Source organism: Grammomys surdaster, unplaced genomic scaffold, assembly GCF_004785775.1.
Source record: "Grammomys surdaster isolate TR1022 unplaced genomic scaffold, NIH_TR_1.0 205, whole genome shotgun sequence".
Classification (NCBI taxonomy): domain Eukaryota; kingdom Metazoa; phylum Chordata; class Mammalia; order Rodentia; family Muridae; genus Grammomys; species Grammomys surdaster.
Window position 1 is genome coordinate 4,549,752 of NW_021604650.1, and position 15,479 is coordinate 4,565,230.

Here is a 15,479-nt window from a genome sequence, read left to right on the forward strand (position 1 = left end):
AGATAAAACTTTTCTCTCAAAATACAATTAGAGCATAACTATACCAATTTGTATCAGTAAGGTTCAAGATAGACCTAATACCCAGTCCATCATTTTGTTGACTAAGCAGAATCTCTGTCATTTCTCTTAACTAAAAAATTTAGTTCTGAACCTGGCTTTTTTTCTTGGCTTTAGAATGAATGTTAGCATATATATATATATATATATATATATATATATATATATATATATATATGTAGCCGGGATTGGCTATGAGACTATAAGTCTTCAAACCCATCAGAAATCCAGAATGACTGAATTAACTGAAATTATGGGAAGCACAAAGCATAGCTTCTAAAACTTAGCCAATTTATAGACACCGCTGAACACCTGGACAGTCCCTATACTACAAAACATTGGAGCATCCGATCTTCAGCCTTCTGGTCCAGGATCATCTGACAGACCTAGTGATGCAGAATTATTAAGGGCTGATTACTCTGTCTTGGCAGATACAATCAGTCGACTATTCTGCAAGTGTGTCCTTTTCAGGACAGTAATTTGTCTGTAGATGAAAAGAGGCAATTCTTGCCTAGTGGCTGTCTCGCCACAACTGTAGTAACTCCAAAGATGCTCAATTTCTTCTTAGAATCCAAGACAGGAAGCTGTCAGGAGCAGACAGGTCTCTAATCAAAATGAATCTTAATGCAGAAATGTTTGTAACATCAATTCTGTGGACTTCTGACGTTTTGAAAACCAACTATCCATGTAAGGCAATCTGGACTGCTGTCTCTTAACTCCTCTCAGCTATTTCTAAATAAAATATAGAAAACACCCTAACAATAAACTCAGAGCCATGAATTTGCTATAGGCCTTTCACTCACAGGATAACCATCTCAAATCAGTTAAAAAAGTTAAAGAAGGACTGGGCCTAAGCCTTGTATTCCTAAATGTGTTATATAGGCACAACGCCTATGAGAGTAACAATATTAATCTCACTTCTATATCAATAAGAAACTCGTACCAATGAAAACCTTAAATTTGAAATCAAAGTAAATTTTGTACCATTTAAGAAATTATAACTTCAGCTTAATAACAATTATACAGATTTCTACCAATACGTTATGGCTATGCAATAAATCCTAGCTATTCCTCCCTGTTCCAACAAAACCACTACTTTTCCCTCGAAAGACAGTCCAATATTTACCACCTCAGTCCCCAAGCCCAGGGAATAGGGGCGCCGACTCTTCATAAACTTCTTCAAGCTGATTACGGGTGTTGAGATATTAGAAGAGGAGCGGGGGGAAGAGTAAATTGATAAGCCTCTGACATCTGTGTCTTCACTGCATTCAGCTGAGATTCCAGGACATCAGAGGTTCGAGCAGGTCTGCTCAGCTTGCTTGATGAGTGGATACACCAAGGCTGTGTATTCTGCAACATACAATTCTAAGATGCTGCCCGGGTTAGAGCTCCTGGGAGGCTCACTTCCTCTGGGTTTTGTGAGATTGGGTGCAGAGCAGCCACCCGGGATCTGCTCAGTGCTCGGGCCCAGACCGGAAGGGCTAACTTTTACATTTCAATTAATTAATTTTTTTGAGGCAGAATCTTGGAACTCTCTATGTAGAACAGGCTGGCCTTGAACTCAGAGATTAGCCTGCCTCTGCCTCTGGAGTACTGGAATTACACTGGAATTTCTTTTATCCTATGGCCAGCTCCCACTAGCTTGTAATATTTATTTATAGATCTTCAAGCCACTTCCCTTTAGCAAATGCAACTTCCCTGATGTCCCGCTTGACTTACTGGTTGCTAAAAAATGTCCCCTCCTATGGCTTTATTTTACCACAATTGTCTCCCAAAACAGGAGGGGTCTTCAAGCTTTTCCTGTTATAGATACTAGGGCCCCGAATAACTGTGGAAAGGCCAGCTGCTCCACCTCAGGCCAGTGGGTACCGAGTACTATTAGAATTGATTGCTGGGTCAAGGCCATGTGTAGAAAGCCGTGTTGGTGCCTGCTACCAAGCTGTCTTCTTTATTAGGCTGTCGGAAGAGGCTGGCCTAAACAGAGATGTGGCTATAAAGTGTGCCAATGTGTGCATGCTCGCAAATGGGTATGTATTCATGTGTGTGGGTTCACATGGGTGTGCAGCTCGTGTGTGCCTGTGACTCATCAGAGCTGCCAACCCCCAGGACCTGCCCTCTGCAGCTTCAGACAGTGTATTCACCTCTGAAGGCCGACGGGCTTGAGAACCAGGCAGGGAGACTTTGCAGTGTGAGTTCAAAGGCAAGGACAGTGATTCTCCAAGGTCAAGGCAGTTAGGCAAGAGGAGGCACTTCTCACCTGAAGAAAGGTCAGTGTCCATGTTCCATGTGTCCCTCCAAGTGACTGGATGAGGTCTGTCCATTAGTGTCTGCTGTCAGGAGGCCAGGGCAATGGCTCTGTCTGTAAAGCACACGCTGTGCCACTGTGAGAGCCCAAAAACCCAGCTAAAAAGTGGGTGTGGTGATGTGTGCTAATAGGCCCAGCACTGGTGAGAAGAAGAGGTAGATCCCTGGGCTTGCTGGCCAGCCAGCTTAGCCTCATTGGTGAGCCCCTGGCCAGCAAGAAACCCTGTCTTCAAAAGAGAGAACCAATTCCTGCAAGTTGTCCTCAGACTCCCTCAGGCATGCTGTGACACACAAACACACAAACAAAGAGAAGTAATAAAACAAATGTAGGGCTTTGGTGTTACATGCTTGTAATCCCAGAAGGCAGGAGGCAGAGGTGGGAGGATTTCAGCAAGTTCCAGGACAGCCTGGCCCACATAGCCAGTTCGAGGCCAGCCACAGCTTCATAGGGAAACTCTGTTTCAAAAGACCCACAAAACAAAATGAATAAGGCATGAACAAAACCAAGCCAAACAAACAAGCAACTGGCCTCACTGACTGTGACCAGCACCTGACACAACCCATGCATCTGCGGCTGGGGTTGACTATATTGAAAGAGCCCTGCAGCCATCAGCTTCATCTGTTTCAGAAACATGTCACTATTGCACTGGAAACTCCTACCATCAGCAGTCACTCCCAAGCTCTGCCCTCTGTCAGCCCCAGACAACCATTGGTCTGTTTTCTGTCCCTGTGAACTCGTCTATTCTGGACATTTCATAGAATGGGCTTCATAGAAATGAAGTCACACAATATGTGGCAGTCATGTCTGGCCTCTGATCCTCAGTGCCATTTCCTATTAGGGGAGCGATGATGAACTTGTCCTCTTGTGTCTGTTTCCCAGGTGCTAACTTTACAGGCATCTGTGGCGACCATGGCCAGCTGGAGCAAGGTTAGCTGCGTACATGCTTACATGTGTGGGTATCTTGTTGCAGTAGCTGCACATGCATGTTTGTGTGCATGTGGAGGAAGAAGACTATCTACTTAGGAGCTATTCACTTTGCTTTTGTCAGGGAGGGTCTCTCAAGACCCTTGGAACTTGCTGTAAGCTAGGCTGGTTGGCCAGTGAGCCCCAGGGATCTACCTGTCTCTATATCTCAGGGGTTAGGAGTATGTGCTGCTGTGACTGGCAGGTGCTAGGGAACTGATCAGAAGTCTTCATGTTTATACAGCAGGTACTTTATCCACTGAACTATCACCTGAGTACAGGTCTTGAGGTTTTTAACATTTTTTTTTTGAGGCAAGGTTTTTCTATGTGACCATGGCTGGCTTGTATGTACAGAAGAGGCTGGCCTCAAACTCACAGAACTCTGCCTGTTTTTGCCTCCTGAGCTCTGGGATTAAAGGTGTGTACCACCATCTATCTCTAGCTTCTATTTGCTTTTTGGATACAAGGTCTCACTTTGTAGCCCAGGCTGGCTTGGCTTCTCTTCATATCCCAAGCTTGTTAGACTTCTCTGTGTAGCCCAGGATGGTTTTGAACTCATGCAAATCCTCCTGCCTCAGATTCCTTAGAGCTAAGATTACAGGACCCACTCATCATGCTTGGCTTCCAACTACTGTTTACTGAGAGCCCTCTTTGTGCTGGCTTCAGCAAGAACTAGAAACTTCTAGACTCTGTTTGATATGCTCCTGGGCTCTGCAAGCTGCATCTTGTTGAATGTAAGACTGAGACTTCCACCCAGGAGCCAGACACAGAAACCAGCTGGATACTGGTCAGCTCATTAAGATCCAAGCCCATGCTGGTTCTGACCACAGGGACAGTCTAACCCATGGAGTTCTTGTTTGAGGTGTCTCCTCCTCCTTACCATCAGAAGGACCTTGAACACTGAGCCCTTTCCACTCTGCAGCCTCAGGACCTTTCTGCTTCTTGTTTCCTCTGTCTGGGAATTTCTCCCCATCTCCTGTCACATTCCAGATATCAACACCCCTACTGTCTGCTACTAAGTAGTGGGGACTGCCTGGCTTGCCATCATCCTCAGAAGGGTCATCTCCCTGTTGCTTGATCCCTGTCCCTGGCACTGATTGTGATATTCTCTAATAACTTGTTCATCATCTTGTCACAGCCCTGCCAGCTTGAATAATAATGAAACTCACTTACAAATTGGGAGTGTGGGGAGACAGTTCAGTGGGCAGAGCAGACGCTGTACAAACATAAGGACCTGGATTTGGATCCCCTGCACCCAAGAAAAAGCTGGGCAGGGCAGTGTGTGCCTGTGACCCCAGCCCTGAGGGGTAGAGATGGGTGGATCTCAGAGGCTCATTGAAGACTAGATCCAGGATGAAATTCCCACATAAGCCTCTGGTCTCTACATACACCCACCTAGGTGAATGTTGCCTTTACACACATGTACACACACACACACACACACACACACACCACTTTGTTATTTGAGGCAGCATCTCACCCACAATGCCTTCAAACTCCCAGTACAGCTGAGATGAACTTGAACTCTTGATCCTTGTGTCCCCACCTCTCACATTCTGGGATGACAGATGTGAGCTACCACACACTGAGAGCTAAGGCAATATTGGAGATGGAACCCGGGCTTCATGTGTTCTAGTCAAGCACCTCACAGTCCAAGCTGCACAAGGGAATTTTTAAAGTTCAACTCAGGCATTCTTGGGAGCCACAACACTCTCAGAGCCCTGGAGACTCAATCCTCTCTAAAGCAGGACTCGATGTGTTGGGCCTGGGGTGGCACAGAGGGAGAAATGGTCAGGTAGCCACTGCTTCTTGATGACCTTGGGTCAACCCTCCAGAACAATGGATGCTCTTTGGTTCTGTGAAAGATTTCAAATGCTTAAGATAGCAGATTTTACTTCAGATACAGGCTTTATCTAGCTGCCTATGAGCTATCTCTCATACATCCAGCATCTGCTGTGATGATTGTCTATCTGTCTATCTATCTATCTATCTATCTATCTATCTATCTATCTATCTATCTCTCTCTCTCTCTCTCTCATCTACTGATATCTACAATCTATCTGCCCATCTACCCATTGTCTCTTAACCACTCTGTCATCCATCACCTAGATGTCTAGTCCTATCAACTACCTGCTCACTCAGCTGACCCTCTCTTTCCACCATCTATTAGGTATCACTGACTTTTTTATCATCTGTCTACCTAATCATCTGTTTGTCCATCTACCTATTCATCATCTATCTGTCATCCACCTACCTCTCCACCCTTCTATCTATGTATCCATCCATCCGTCCATCCATCTATCCATCCATCCATCCATCCATCCATCCATCCATCCATCATATATCTGTATATCATCTGTCTACCAATCTATCCATTTATCCATCTATCCATTGTCTATCTACCTTTCTACTTATTAACAAAAAATTTGTCATTTATCTGTATACCTATCAGTGTCTGAAAAAATCCCAAGGGATTTCCTAGCTCTCTCCTCTGGGATGAGCTTATATGACATGGAGGCAGGAAGACCAGGAGTTCAAGGCCATTCTCAGCTAATGTAGTGAGTTTAGATCCAGAGGGCTACATGAGATCCTATTTCACAGAGAGCAAGCGTGGAGCTGGAGAGATGGCTCAGCAGTTAAGAGCGCTTGTTCTGGAAGAGTACCAGGGTTCGATTTCCAGCACCCACATGGCAGTTCACATTGTAACTCCAGTTCCAGGGGCTCTGACTCCCTCTTTTGACCTCCAAAGACACCAGACATACATGTGGTAACAAATGCTCAAACACATAAATAAACAAATCTTTAAACAATTATAGCAAATAAGCAAACAAAAAATGAATAATGAATCCAGTCTATGACTGTATTGAATGCACAGTTTCCTGGGAGGGCCACCTGGGGTTGCAGGCTTCTGTTGGCTTTTACCAGCTTCCAGAGACAGCTGTGGGCCCATCCATACACCTCCTTCACCTTCTGAGGAATCTGTCAGGAATGAGCTACATAGCTCCTTGTTTGTGAAAACTATTAGATTTTATTTGCAAATAGCATGATGCACTCGTGGAGGTCAGAGGCCCACTCCCAAGTGTCAGTTGTCTCCTTCCACCATGCGGGTATGTGGAATCAAAGTCAGTCAACAGTTTGGGTTGCAAGTACCTTTACGTGCTGAGTTATATTCAAGGTCTTCACGTACGAGGGGACACTCTGCTTACAGGCTTCATGTAAGGATGCACACTCTGCTTACAGGCCAAATTTCATTCCTTCAACCTGAGCTATGATTCTACTTCATTTTCCATGGGCCCCAACTATACCACCTATGCAAGGGACATCACGCTTGGCCACTGTGCTGGGCCAGGTGGCGGGGAAGACAGCACTGGTCTACCAGGCTTCATTTGGTTTCATTCACTTCTGTGCCCAAAGAAAGTCATCAGGGAAAGCAGGGCCAGGGGTGTGAGGGGCTCTGGAATTCTGATATAAGGAAGATTTGTAAAAACAGCCATGGGACTGGAGAGGTGGCTCTTTCCAAGAACCTGAGTTTGGCTCCCAGCACCCATGTCTGACAGCAAACAATTCCAGGAGATCAGGAACCTCTCATGGTACACACACACACACACACACACACACACACACACACACACACACAATTTAAAATGAGGTATTATTTTAGGTTAAGAATTACAGCCATCATATGTATGTCTGTCTTTTTTGCAGGAGGCAGGACTTACTGCTATTTTCTACCCCGGGGAGTGTGCTGCAGGGAGTGTCCTTGAACCAGTGAGGCCAGAACCATTTCAATCAGAGAAGTTCTGACTACCAGGTAGAAACCCTCAGTGAAGGTGGGCCTGGAGCTGGAGAGATCGTCCAGCAGTTAAGACAGGCTGCTCTTCCAGGGACCTTGAGTTTAGTCGTGAGCACCCACATCTGATGACTCAGAACTACTTAAAACTCTAGTTCCAGGGGATCAGACACCTGTCTTCTGGCCTCTGTGGGCACCAGGCACGTACATGATGCACATGCATACATGCAGGCGAAACATTTACCCACATAAGTAAATGTATTTTAAACATTTTAGATTTAGTTTTATCTTATACGTATGACTATTTATTCCCGTGTATCTATGTGCACCACAATCAAGGCTGGTGTCTGTGGAGGTCAGAAGAGGGCATTGGCTCTCCAGGAACCAGAGTTACAGATGGTTGTGAGACACCATGTGGGTGCTGGGAACTGAACCCTGGTTTTCTGTAAGAACAGTAAGTACTCTTAACTGCTGAGCCATCTCTCCAGTCCCTAAATAGATAAACCTTAAAAAAAAAAAAAGGTGGGCCTGTGGTGTTCTCCTGTAAGAGAATGGAGGTGGGACCCTCACAGGAGATTCAACTGCTCTTCTTGAGGCTTGCTCGCTCGCTCGCTCGCTGCCCACTGAGACTGGTCAACTTAGTGAGCTTGCCTCAGTGAGAGCCCATCTCAAAAACTAAGGTGGAGAATGACTGAGAGAGACATACAGTGGCGCTCTGATCTACACACATGCACAACCACTTACACCCACAGGAACATATATGACACATACACACACAAAGATATCTTTCTTAAAAGATTTATTTACTTATTATGTATACTATCTGCCCGCACACATGCTTGCACACCAGAAGAGGGCACCAGATCTCATTATAGATGGTTATGAACCACTGTGTAGTTGCTGGGAATTGAACTCAGGACCTCTTGAAGAGCAGTAAGGGCTCTCAATCTCTGAGCCATCCCTCCAGCCCCCAAGATTTCTTTCTTAAAGTGCATATGTGCTCTCATGTGAGTAGGTTGTGTGTGTGTGTCTGTGTGTGTCTATGGAGACTAAAAGTGCTTGTGAGCTGCCTGGGGTGGGTGCTGGGAACTGGGCTCTGGTCTTCTGGAAGAGCAGCAAGGGCTTGTAACAGGCTGTATCCACCCTCCCATGCCTGGGTCTTCTTCTGTCAGTAAGAGGGTTCAGGGGTCACAGGCTCATGTTCTGCACGTCTGGTTAGTAACTGCAGGTGGGTCAGGGTGGACCGACAAGTAGCTTTGTGTTGTTGTTGACAACGCATTTGAGAAAACTTATTTAAAAGGAGAAAAGTTCCACTTGGCACAGTTTCTGAGGTTTTCTTCCATCAGGACTAGCCCCATGGCTTCAGGCCTGTGACTAGGCAGGACAGCTGTGGCAGAGGAGGTTCCGCCCCTCACAGAACTGAGGAGAAAACATGAGAGTAGAAGAGAGAAGCTAAAAAAAATGAAAGGAGGGGTTCTCCTCTCCCATGACTGTTCCTTCATGGTCAAGATTTGGAATCACCTAAAAGACACTCCTCATCAGGTGAGGAGGGGGCCCCGCCTTGAGCTGGGGTTCTCAGCACTGAAAATGAGCTGAGCATTACCTCTTGGCTTCCTGACCTGGTGCGATGTGACCAGCCACCTCCCTTTCCTGCCACTGTGACTCTGCACCATGATGGACTTTGTCCCTTAAACCCTGAGCTAAAGAAAATTTTCTTCCCACTGGAAGTTGTTTTTGTACTCTACTCTGTCACAATAACAAGAAAACTGACACAACCTCCATCCAGGGCACAACCCCAGTGACCTAACTCCCTCCTGCCAGGCTCCACCTACTAAAGGTTTTACCACCTCCTAATAACTGCCACCACCGTGGGATCCAGACCTTTAATCCATAGGCCTTTAGTGGGCATGGAAGATCTAAAGCATAAAGCTGCTTGTGTTTTACACTATAAACAGGGCAACATTTGCTATTCAAAAAATAATGCCTTCACCTCCAAGCCAATTAGTCAGACACACCTGCTCGGCAGCCTGTTGCCTGAATCCCACAGCTCTTCCTTCAGGGTTTGGCTTTATAGTGTTAGGCTGGGGTAGTGTTCCAGGTACCCTATTTCTTTTTCCAGAAACATCCAGGTGAAAGAGACATGAGACTTTTCTATGGACTGCTTACACATTCTGGCTTGCACAGTCCTCTCAAACACAATACAACCCCTCTCTTCAGGAGTGGCTCCAGCCAGGCATCATAGGGGCTTTGAAGCACCAGCAGGCAGCTTCCTTACCAAGGAGTCCCGGGCCTTCCCAGACACAGTCTCTTTAAAGGGGTAGGTGTGTGTGTTATGCACACACATCGCTGTTTTCATTGAACCCAATCACCAATTCTGCTCTTGCCAAAGGCTGGGTCTCACTCTCTTATCCTTGCTTCTGGCCCATCCCACCCCATCAGGCCCTTCAACACCATAAACTCGGGTGTTGCCAATGGGCAGTGTACACACCCACAACCCCAACACTAGAGAGGCTAAGAGGAGCATTGGGAGGCTGGTCTGTTGTATGTAGTGAGAGTCCATGTCAAATGAAACCAAAGCAGTAGGTTCACTGCAGATAGCAAAAGACAATCCTGTTCTTCCAGAGAGTCTCAAGGTTTTAGGGGCTCTGGGTCAGGAAACGAGAGGAAGAGCAATTGCTCAGTGTCGGCTCTGGAAGACATGTGCAGTGGTTACAGTGGATGACAGGGTTTGGAAGGACAGCTAGGTGTTGGGTAGGCTGCACCCTCTGGCACAATCTATGAACTATGTGAACTGTAAGGTGCTGCAGCTCAGAGCTGGTGGGAAATGAGTCCTATGGATCTGTTTGCTGTCTAGTCCCCAGCCTTGAAAGCAGAATGTGTTCTGAATAAACTAGGATCACCAGGAGGTGGAGGGAAAGCCCCGCCCTCACCCCTGCTCCTGTGCCCAGGAGCCTCCCTGTGCCTGAACCTGAGCACTGCCCTTTGTGTATTAGGGTGGCATCTTGTTGGTCCTCTGTTGTCTTTTGGTATGCATTGTAGCCTCAACACAGTGTGATTTATTATTCTGTGTATGGTCTGTGTGTTTGCAATGTATGTACACACACGTTCATGTAGGCTTGCATGTGCCACACACTGGTGTAGAGGTTGGAAGAAACAATAGAATTGGTTTTCTCCTACCTTTTGTGGGTTCCAGGGCTTGAACCCAGATCTTCAGCATTGTGCAGTCAGTGCTATTGAATCATCTCACTGGCCCACCCACTGTTGGGATTTTTATTGTTTTCATTTTTTGGGGGGGGGGAGCAGGGGGGGTATTTGAGACAAGTTATGTAGCTCTGACTGGCTTCAAACTCATAAGGATCTGCCTCTCTCTGCATGCCAAGCGCTGGTATTAAAAGTTGGTGCCTCCAAGCCTGGCTTTCTGCTTGTTTCCCTATCTTTTGACAAGGTCTAGCAAGAAGGCTTACTTGGAGCTATGTAGACCAGGTTAGCCTTGAATGCAGAGATCGGTCTCTGCCTTCTGGGTGCTGGGGTTAAAGGCGTGCATCTCCATGTCCAGCTATCTTGCTTTTGTTTTTGATATAAGGTCTCTCACTGCATCTGAAGCACACAAATTCAGCCAGATAGGCTGTGAACCTGAGGGGTCCTCCCATCGCTGCAGCCTGAGCAGTAAGATTGCTGATGTGTTGTCATGCCAAGCTTTAAAAATCTTCTCTCTCCCCCTCCCTCCCTCCCTCCCTCCCTCCCTCCCTTCCTCTCTGTCTCCCTCTCTCTCTTTTCTTTCCTTTCTGCGTGTGCATGTGATGTGTTAGGCACATGTGGGACAGAGCATGCTTGTGGAGGTAAGAAAACAACTTGGGAAAATCAGTTCTTTTTCTACTTTGTGGGTCCTGGGATAAAACTCAGGTTGTTGGGGTAGTGGTATCTTTACCTGCTGAGCTAACCAGCAGTTCACACCTGACATTTTATATAGGTGCTGGGCATTCAAACTCAGATCCTCACAGTTATGAGGCAAGCAGGGTATTGACTAAGCCAACTACTTGCCCCAAGCTTTTACTTTAAAAGGACCCAATGACCTTTGCTCAGAAATAATTTCCTAAGACAATGTGGGAAGATGCTGCTATCCATTAGCACATCCAGCAGCTTGGTGGGGTAGGCCCTCACACCTGTACTCTCGGATCTCCAGGACCCCACAGAACTGCCTCCCTGAAGCCATCATCTGGAAGACCTCAGGCAGTTCTGCCTCTGCACCATCGCCTGTTTCTGCACTTGGAGCTCCTGAGCTATCAAGGGGCAGGGTGGTGGCTGACCCGGATGTGGGTCAAAGGGCACCACGCCTTCCAAATGTTCACCTGTTATCTTGGGGAGCTGCTGCAGGTCTGGGGTGTGGACACACTGGAGGAAAAGGTACAGCAGCTACTGTTGTGAGCTCCAGTCCCCACAGCTGTTTGCAAGGGGGGAACTGAGGTCCTGTGGTATCTGGGACAGACCCTTTGTCAGCCTTGTGGCCACCATGAACCCTGCCACTGTCACAGTACAGCCCACTTAAGGAGTCGTTGAGAGCCAGGCCCAGCGGGGTGCTTGTAGATAGACAGGAGTCTCTGGCTCACCAGCCTTGCTGGACACGACCTTCCTGAGGGAGACCTGGGACTTGAGACAGCAGCTGTAAGACAGCTGCATCTTGCTGGAGACAGTGTTAGGTGTCCATGCAAGCCACATCTGCTTCACTGGTAGAACAGGATTGGAGATTTTCAGTCTTAATTCATTTATTTTTGAGAGACAGGGTCTCACTATATAGACCAGGGTAGTCTGGAACACACAGCCCCCATCTGCTTCTGCCTCCTGAGGACTGGGATTAAAGGCATACTATACCTGGTTTTATTTTTGAGACAGTATCTCCTGTAGTCATGATTGGCCTTGAACTTCCCTTGGAGCTGGTCTTGAACTTCTGATGCTTTTGCTTCCACTTCTAAGTACTAGAACTACAGGCTTGGTCTTTCACCCCACTCCCTGTCCCTGTAAGTTATCTTTCTTTTATGTACATTTGTGTTTTGCCTACATGTGTGAGGGATCCCCTGGAATGGGTGTTAGACAGCTGTGAGCTGCTAAGTGTGTACTGGGAATTGAGCCTGGTTCCTCTGGAAGAGTAGTGCTTAACCACTGAGCACCCTTCCAGCCCCGAAAGCTTGTTTTTAATATTATATTTATTGGGGCTGGCAAGATAGCTTAGCAGATAAAAGCATTTATTGCTCACCAGGTCGTAGGGGCTTATGTCTTTAATACTAGTGCTGGGGGGGGGGGGCAGAGGCAGAGGCAGTTAGATCTATGTGAGTTCAAGGCCAAATTGGTTTACAGAATGAATTCCAAGACAGCCAAGGTCACACAGAGAAACCCTGTTTCAAAAAACAAAGGGAAAAAAATCTGTTTACTGCTGTTGTGGAGGTCCAGGGGTTGGTTTCCAGCACCCACAAAGCATCTCACAACCTCCTATAACTCTAGGCCCAGAGGACTCACTGGCCCCTCTGTTCTCTGCAGACACCAGCACCCAAATGGTACACATAGTGGTATACATGATCACACTGTGAACCCCAAGATTGTATTACTTACTGAAAAACCTGTTTCCAGTTATAATATGGCTCAGGTCTTAGCTCACACCTTTAATCCCTCTGGCTAGAATTAGTACACAGGCCCTTAGTATACACATTTAATCCCAAACAATGAAAGTAAAGTTAGTTTGTAGAAGAAAACAGCCATGTTTGAGTGGCTTCTAACTGAGTAGCAGACAAAGTGATGAATCAGAGAAAGATTTGACAGAATAGGATATGCCCAACTCTCACAAGGAGAGGAAAGAGAAGCTACCTGAGGGGCAGCTCAGAGAGGAGAGGGCAAGGGAGGGGCAGGCTGAATCAGTCAGCTTGGAGAGGTGTTTGAGCCACAACAGCTGAGTTGAACCAGCCAGCCAGAACTCAGAAAGAACTAGAAAGGGTGGGTGAGCTTACTCAGCAGTAAGTCTAGGCCTAGGTGAGATGATTCAGAGGCAAGAAGCTTCTAGGATTAGGCCTACATTAGCAGACAGAGGCAGAAAGCCTTGGAGACAATTACAACAGGCAAATAAAAGTTACCTTTACAACAAGTAAATTAAATCTTTAAATTACATGTAACTTTTGTTTGGAGGTCAGAGGACAATTTGCAGGAATCAGTTCTATGCGTTAACTCAGGTGATCAGGCTTGACAGCAAGCCATTACCTGATGAGCCATCTCACTGGTCTGCAAGAGGTTGTCTTAAAAAAAATAGACAAACAAGCTGCTGAGATGGGGACTTGTCGTTCAAACTCAAGACACTTCTATTCCATCTTGGACATATATACACTAAAAATAAAATTTAAAACCACAAACAGAAAATAGTCCTGGAGATGGAGCTGTTGGCAGAGTGCTTGCCTAGCACACACGAAGCTCTGAGTTCCATCCCCAACTCTGCAAGAATAAAGTGAAAGTGAGTGTGTGGATGTGCACCTGTCATACCAGCAGTCGAGGAGTAGAGGCAGGAGGATCAGACATTCTAGATCATTAACTGCTACATACTAAGTCTGAGGCCAGCCTGAGATACAAACCATCTTAAAAACAAAACAACAAAAAGTATAGACATGTATAAGCCAAAGTCAAAGAATATAGACCAGTGGATATAGCTCAGAAATGCTGCTGAGATAGCAGGAAGATGGGAAAGAGTTGGCATCCAGGATTCCAGCATGAGCTATGAACGGCAAGAGAAATGTCAGACATTGGGTTGGAAAGACGGCTCATTGGTTAAGAAAGAGCATATATTGTTCTTGTAGAGGACCGGAATTTATTCCCAGCACTGTGTCAGACAGACACACAACTGCTTTAGGTGATCAGAAACCCCTCTGTCCTCATATGCACACACACACACACACACAAATAATGCAAGAAGTTGAGATGGGGATGGCTCTGTGGGTAAAGCAATTGCTGCACAAGCCTGGAGACGAGTTCAGATCCCCAGAACCATGCATGAGTCATGTGTTTAATCCCAGTACACCTACAGGAAATGAGAGGTGGAGACAGAAGTCTCCATGAGTTCCATGGTCAGCTGACATGGCTTACATAGTGACGAAGAAACTGTCTTAAGTGAGGGGTAAGGTAGGCCCAACTCCTGAGAATTGTTCTCTGTGGCATATATTGAGGCATATATACCTTGAGGGTTGTGTCCACCACACACACATACACTGAGGGGGAGGGGAGAGGGAGAGGAAGGTACTGATTGGTCGGACAGAGGTTGCAGGTTGCTGAGGACTTCACACCCAAAGTCTGTCTACCACCGTCCTACCTGAGCCATGTCAGCAGTCAGTTTGAGAACTGTGAAAGAGGCCTGCTCTCCAGCAGCTCCCTCCCCTTTCAGGCTTCAGGACAGAGCTGGCCAGTGGGGTGCTGCCCTCTACTGAATACAGAAGGAGCTGCAGGGGAATCCAGCTGCTGGTAGCTGCCTCCCATGCCAATTCAAAAGTCACACACTCCCGAGATGGACAGCTGGGAGTGCTGACTAACACTTGTAATCTCAACACTAAGGCTGAGATGGGTTTGCTTCAAGTTCAAGGTCATCCTGGGCTATGAGGAATGAAACATTGGTACTTACCGTGTCTTCCTCCCTGACTCCATGCTTCTGGCTTAGTCCTTAGAGCCTGTGTGACCTTCCTGGTGGTCTTCCCCAAGGTAGGCCTGACTCACACAAGAGTCTCCAGGAGCTCTTCCTGGAGCCACAAACCCTTCCTAGGATCAGAATTCTCTTCAGGCTCACCCTCTGCCCTGTCCCTATTGTCACTGTGCTCCCTTCCATCCTGGGGCTGCTGGAGCACTGACCCTGTACTGTGACCTGCCATAGAACGATGGAGGAGGCAAAGGGAAGCAGCTGACATAGATAATCTCCTGACTGGTTGCAGCTGTCCACCCTAGAGAAGCTTCCTTTCTTCCTGAGACAGGGTCACAGAGCTCAGGCTGGCCCAGGACTTACTATGCCGGTGAAGATGACCTTGAACTTGGGAATCCTCCTGCCTCAGCCTCTGAGGGCTTTCTGCATGCTAGGGCAGTAAGCACTCTGTCACCTGAGCCACATGCCCAATCCCAGCAGCTGTTCTGGTAACCCACTCCTGCTCTTGTGGCTCCTCCTTATGCCTGCCACAGCTGCCAGGAATACCATTCCAGTCTCTACAAACAGCCAGCTTGGCCCAGGGTTAGGGTGGGGCCTGCCCAGTCATTTTCTCCAGGCTTGCAGCTCAGGGTGATGCTTGTTCTGACCTGGCTAATGTATTCTACCAGTCAGTATGAACCGGCTATAACTGCAAGTCACAGGCTCAG